Source organism: Diadema antillarum, unplaced genomic scaffold (genome assembly GCF_040938485.1).
Source record: "Diadema antillarum isolate AM-2024a unplaced genomic scaffold, OU_Dant_1.0 seq00001659_RagTag, whole genome shotgun sequence".
NCBI classification, from domain to species: Eukaryota; Metazoa; Echinodermata; class Echinoidea; order Diadematoida; family Diadematidae; genus Diadema; species Diadema antillarum.
Window position 1 is genome coordinate 298738 of NW_027272359.1, and position 7354 is coordinate 306091.

The following is a 7354-nucleotide window of genomic DNA, read 5'->3' on the forward strand; positions in this document are numbered from 1 at the left end:
CTTGAGCATTTCATGGGATATATTTAGGGCAATACAAATTGCAATTATTATTATCAATACTCTCTATAACTGCTTCATCCTCTGATCTTTTTCTTCATCAGACTTTGCCAAAACCCAATTCACACAAATCATTTATGCTTCTGTAGTAAAAGGATACCAAAGTTGCATAACACAATTCTTGACTTGATAAAGTACATTGTTGACTCATTTCTTCATCTTGACCTTTGACCTCAATCTCATTGCATTGCACCAAAATCTCATCAATTATTCATTGCCATGCCCATTCCTTATTCCACACTAAATTATTGATCAAAAATTTGGTGAGCACTCTTTCTGTTAACACATGAACAAACCATCTAAACGGATAAAAGCAGAAAGTCTTTCCAACACTTTTGGTGGAGATGCATTTAGATAAAATTATGTGAGGGGTGAGAAAACTATTTAAAAAAATAGTCTAGAAAAGTGAGAGACAAAAACAAAAACAAAAAACACAACATTTTGCAGGCCTTGAACACTAATGTTGAAAGGTGAGTAACAATTTACTTTCCCCCAACGGAGCAACATGAAACCCGGGAGGAAATTCATAATTTCCTACACAGATTTGTTTTCCAGAGCAAGACAGAAGAGGACACTTGGGAGCAGAGTACAACATAAGATGGAGTTAATGAGGAGTGTTCTCTGACAAGGATCCTGTGAAGAAGATGCATCCTTACATCAAAATAGAACAGCGCTCATGCTGTATTATCTTTATTTGTCTCCTTGAAGCCACCATAAATATCAAATATCAAAGAGCTCAATCTGACGGTCTCCTGCACTTTTCACTTTCTCACGACAAGCCTGTGACAAAATCATTGACATTCCACAATGTTCCCATCTTCTGATGTGATATGCAATTCCATAGGACTTTATGTATATTATATATTTAAAAAGGTAAATTAAATTATGTGGTTATGTTCTCTTTTATTTAAAGAAGCAGAAATAAAATGAAATGAGGAAAATAGAACTAGAATCTAGCTAATGTATTATGCACTGTTCATATGTAGTAAAAAATATGACATAAGACATCTATCCCCGAGGAACACTTTGCACGAAGAGTCCAGTAAAATTAACTTTTAAAATATATCCCTAGATCGTGACTAGTCCAATGTGATTGGAGAAATATATTTGGGAGAAATGAGATTCATGTCTGGTTTCATGCACAGTCTCATAAATATAACTTGATGTGCACAAAGTGTGTACCTAAATGTGTTGATAACACGAGTTTACTCATAAGCGTGAAACTGCCTTCTTGTCACACCAGCACATGTAGTCATATCTCACATCTGTGTTCCAGTCAACCAAGAAAAAGAAGGGGAAAAATTAATGAAGCATGGAGGCAAAACCGCACGGAGTGAAATGCCATTGTATCTGCTCACTCTAGCCAGGAATAGACAGTTTCGGTGGTTTGGGGACAGAAAATCATCTGGGGCGAATTTTGATAGCTCAACAAGCAAACTAAATGAACTAGAGCTTTTCAAATTCATTAACGAAATCCTAAAATGACTTTGTTTTCAAACCAAGAGAATCGCACATCAAAACAAGTGACATATGTCTATGCTACTTCAATGAACAGAGCTAGTATTATCGAGCACATTTCTATTGTGTAAAGTCAGTCCATTTACTATGTACTCAGTAGATATACTGGATACTGCAGATACATAGGATCTCTGGGATCATCAAAACGGCGAAACTAAACATAAAAGGGAAAGAACACTAATCCAGAGTAGGTCTACATTATTTGTAGGATGGCTCTGTTTTTGTTTTGTTTTTATCAATCATTGTCATCTCCAATGCAGATTACCTTGAAGAGCTCACGCCTACGGGGAATTACATGGGTGGGGCTGGGAAAATTTGGCATGCCCTGAATACTGCATAAAGAGCATCTTGATTAATTCATAACAACTTGAATGCACAAATACTCTACTCACACACAACATTTGACCCATCATATTTAGCGTTATGCATGGGTCATTCCATTCAATCATAGGGGTGGCTCTTACATTTATGGAACATATTGGAAGTGGGATTGCAGTATTGCTTTGATTCTTTAAAGAAAGAGTTCCACAAGATATTGTTGGAAAGAAAAGCTAACTAGTAACATACTATAAAACATGATTTATTAGCGGCATGAAAATTTCGCGAACTGGAGCTGACGGCCTTTCTCGCAGCATGAAATTTTCACAACTTGCCACTGGCATCCAATGCATATTGTGTAGGCAAGAACTTTCGCATGCATTTTAATTTCGCGAATGTTGCCACTTGCAAAATTAAAATGCACGCGACCATTCCTCATTTTACAGTATAGGATATGGAAGATTACATGTACTCAGACAGACATACATGTAAGTATATGAAATTACAGTACTCTATTTTGCACACAATTATTCAGAGGACAACTCTGATACATAAAAAGCAAAGAAATTTCTTTAATACAAATGATTACTAAAGGATAAACCCATTATTGCACTTAAAACTAACTCACTAAGTTTCAATTTCAGAACACAATGCAACAGTTTGTAGAGCAAATACAAAATAAACAATTTATTTATATGAATATTTATCTGCAAGTACAACTTGCATACCATGAACCCCTGTTATGTTGTCTTTTACAGATGCAGGATCTAAATCTATTTCTCATGAGCAATCTTATTATTCATGCCTGACATTATCATTTTACTCTTATTTCAATGATGCTTCATGGCTCTGTGACCAAAACGAATTGATTGCATTACAATATCCATGAACTCCTGTCAAAAATCCTTCTGAAATGATTTCTAACTGACAAATATCTTCTTGAGTTCTATACAAAGCATAATTTAGAATAGCGCAAAACACTGTCCACAAAGCATGCCATTCCATTTCAAGATTTTCATTGACATCTCTGCCCCTAAGAGTAAATGCAAAATTAAGCCGACAAAAACAAAGAAATAAAAATATCAAAGATCGAACGGAATATTCAAGTTTTGCCAACTGCAGAAAACAGAATTTGCGGAATGAATCATGCAACGAGCAGGGCGCTCCCCGAAAAGCTAACAGAAAACAATGGTAATCTAATAGTGCGCTACATACAGTGTGCACTGACTGTGCGGAACACTGCTGTACTGTTCGCTGCCCAAGCTCTAAGCCCAGTAATCCCCACGGCACTGAGATAATTTGTGATGGAGGACACAGGATTGGTGACTTAGTCCGTGGACCGTTAAAGGGCCACTCTGCGACAGACAAACGCTGTGGAGGAGACTGTGCATGTATTGGCCATTACGGGATTCTATGTGAGTACGATGTACGGTGTATTTGCAGTGTTTATCAGTGTTCATTCTAAAGAATGCACATGTGTTGATATTGACCTCCCTGTATAATTATGCAATAAAGGGCAAATCATAGAAGAGGCATGCTCATTCTACGCTCATCCAGTCTTACATTACCACTAATAAAATTTACATTCGGGACATATTTATAAACTGAATGCATATCAGGGAAGCATATGATTGAGAAAGTGCAACTGATTAACAAATTGCCCTACATCGATGTCAATAAGCACTGAATTGATCGGTGTTTTAGTAGTAGCAATAACAAAAGAAATCATTGGGCATTTGATGCAATATTTGGTACCCTGGGGTACCAAATGAAAATCCGCCATTTTGTTGAATTAATTATTTTTTTTTTCAGCGCTGTACCCTGGCTTACCAAAAAATGTGTCAAAATATTTTTTAGTATTATTTTAGTGTTATTATGCACAAAAATGCATGCAACTGATCATTATTTTCTGCTCTGAACCTTTTTCTTTCGCATTTCATCTCTTATTATCGACCATTCGCGCACGCGTAGAAGATTATAAAGATGGTAGCCCCCATGATCAAATTTTGAAGAAATACAGTTAATTTTGGGGTGAATTTTCTGGGCTTTCAGTGATTTTTTTTTTTTTAATGAAAATAAAAGTTATGGTAGATGATGTGTCACAAATGTACACACTAGTAGTTATGTACATATGTATGATGTACTGAATGCATGGCTGTTTTAATGTGTATGTACACAGGTTGACCAGATTAATGGAGAACATTCTATGTGGTATAGATATAGTACATACAGGCTGACCAGATCAGTGGAGAATTTTCTAGGTGCTATACAATGTAGCTATACAGTACATGCATGTAACAGGAAATACATTATAGTTCACTCAATCTAGAATGATTTCACCCTTTCCAGAATTTTCTGGGAAGTGCTTACATATTTGGCTGAGTGAGGCACTGTCCCTGTAGCCCAATGTGATTGGTAGTTATTCTTGGTAATGATGTTTTGTACATAGTTAGGCAGTGAGTCATCCAGGTTTCCTGGAACTTGGACTGGCTAGTAGGTTGGAGAGAGTTATAGAATGTGCTAGAAGGGGTGAATAGATAGTATATAAGCTAGAGAAATTCTGCAGTAGGCAGAGTACCCAACACCTCTGCTCTGAGAGTTACGTCACTTCTGGCTCTGAAGCGACTTGTTATAGTCAGTCCTGTGTTACCTGCTGACCTGTTATGTTTTGGAGATAAGGCCTGGGAGACATTTTGCCTGCAGATAATTAATTTGCCTACATTGAAGATAGACTCCATATTTTTATGTCAATGGACATTGCTACGGAAAAGCTGTGACGGGCTGGATTCCTAGCTGGACAATATTAAGTGAATCATCATTCAACGCATCAACTGGACGTGGTCGTCACAACATTTGGACTCTGCACGTTTCGCCGAGGACGTATATCATGGATTTTACCCCGGATCTATACCGTGGACTATCGTAACCTGTACCTCTGGAGTTACGTCAGAGGAATCATTCATCGGTGCATCGCGGATCATTCGTTTGTGCATCGAGCATCGTATTTGGACATTTCCAGGGATATTGCGTGTAATGCGTACGTAAGTGATTCCATTACTGACTTATATTTGTTTCTATTGATCATTATTGTACTGATGTGAAACCGATTACCAGTCTGTACCTACAATATCACTGTTAATAAACCGCCTGAACATCAGTTGATTGTTTCTTTTGTGCGATCATTCTCAGAGTGATTTTGGTCGTAACAAAATTGGGGGCTTGTGTCCGAGAAGTGAATTTAAAGCCAAAACTTAGAATTTGGAACGTTCCGGAATCTAGAATATTGGTACAGACAAAATACCAGCTGAGTTGATTGTTCACTTGTATATTGTGTGTAATACATTGTGACAATGTCAATCAGTACAATGGATGTTCAGGCATTTGTTCAGAGGACAGATTTGTCCCTCAAAGATTTGCAAAGGTTACGCAAATGTGATTTGACTGCTATTGCACAGCATTTAAATGTTGATGTTCCACAAGGTGCAAGAAAGGCAGAGATTCTTGACTTAGTAGCTGGTCACATGGAGCTCAAAGAAGAAATTGACACTCCAGATCGAGCTCAAATTTCAGATCAAACACGGCTTGAGCTTGCTCGATTGGAACTAGAGAAAGAAAAGATGAGATTAGAAATGGAAAGAGAGAGGGATAGAGAACGAAGAGAAGTGGAGAAAGAAATTGAAATGAAGAAACTTGAGCAACAACTGAAATTGCGTGAGATGGAATTGGCTCATGCACAGACTGTAAGAACTCATGAAAGGGCTCCCTTTGAATTTGATTTGGCCAAGAACATTCGATTGGTGCCAAAATTTGAAGAAAACAGAGTTGATGCATATTTTGTGTCATTTGAGAAGGTGGCTAACAGCTTGAACTGGCCACAGGAATTTTGGCCCTTGCTCCTTCAAAGTGTGTTTGTCGGCAAAGCAGCCGATGTGTACTCATCTCTCTCTGAAGAGCAATCACGTGACTATGCTACAGTCAAGAAAGCAGTGTTGAATGCTTATGAGTTGGTGCCAGAGGCGTACAGACACAAGTTCAGAAATTCGTACCGCAAACCAGGCCAGACACATGTTGAGTTTGCTCGTGAAAAAGAAATGATGTTTGATAGGTGGTACAGATCCTTGAAAGTGGATCAGGATTTTGATAACCTACGTGAGGTTGTTCTCTTGGAAGAATTCAAAAAGAGTGTTGCTTTCAGTGTGAGGTCACATTTGGATGATCACAAAGTGACAAGTTTCCATAAAGCAGCCTTGATGGCTGATGAGTATGAGCTGACCCACAGAAATGACAACAGACCACCTTTCAGGAATTTCTCTGGAAACAAGAGGGACAAAATTCAGTCGAGCAGTCCAAAGAATGCTGGTTCTGAAAAAGGCACGAGTTCTGAAACTTCATCGGCACCAAAGCCTCAATCTGACAAAGGGTCCAGTACAAGTGCAAATGTTATCAAATGTTTTCACTGTAACAAGACAGGGCATGTAAAGTCACAGTGTTGGAAGTTGCAAAACAAAACAAAGAAGGACTTGGGATTTGTTATGTCAAAAAGTGTCCTACCCAAAAACAGTGTCCCGTTCAGTGAAACACAGGCCATTGAAAGTCAATCTCCCAAATTCAAAGATAGGATGAAGCAGGTGGATGAGAGCTATCGTAGCTTTTTGTTTGATGGTGAGGTGACCCCATGTACCTCTGGTGAGGCAGGTAAGCCAGTGGTCATCCTGCGGGATACGGGGGCCTCTCAGTCATTGATGGTGGATGGTGGTATGACTTTTCCACCAGACAGTGCAGTAAATGCAAAAGTTTTGATTCAGACTGTTGATGGCAGTTATATGTCAGTTCCACTGTATAGAGTGGATTTGAAGTGTGACCTAGTTTCTGGTCCTGTTACTGTTGGAGTTGTTCCTGAGTTGCCCATGGCAGGCATTGACTTCCTGTTGGGGAATGACTTGGCTGGGGACAAGGTGGTTGCGTCTCCAGTTGTTTCGGATAAACCAGTGGTGGTTGCTGAAACTGAGCAGTTGCAGGAGGAGTTTCCTGGGATTTTCCCAGATTGTGTTGTGACTAGGTCTCAGGCTCGTAGAGCTGTTCAAGATGATGCGGATTCTGTTGATGTGGAGGAGAATTCCGGTGTTTGGTTGGCAGAAACCTTTTTCAAGGATTTGAATGATGGGGTTGCTGTATTAGGCTCCGAGGCTAACAGTGATGGGCTGTTTAGCAAGTCTTCCTTGGTTGAAGCACAGCAGGCAGACTCTGAGTTGAAAGGCTTGTCTCAGACGGCGTGTTCTGAGGCTGAGGCTGAAAAGGTCCCTGAGTGCTATTATGTCAAAGATGGCATTTTGATGAGGAAGTGGAGACCTCCCCATAGGCCAGCTGATGAGGATTGGACGGTGGTCCGTCAAGTTGTTGTCCCTCCTAGTTACCGCGGTGAGATCTTGAGGATTGCTCACGAGTTACCTGTTGGCGGCCA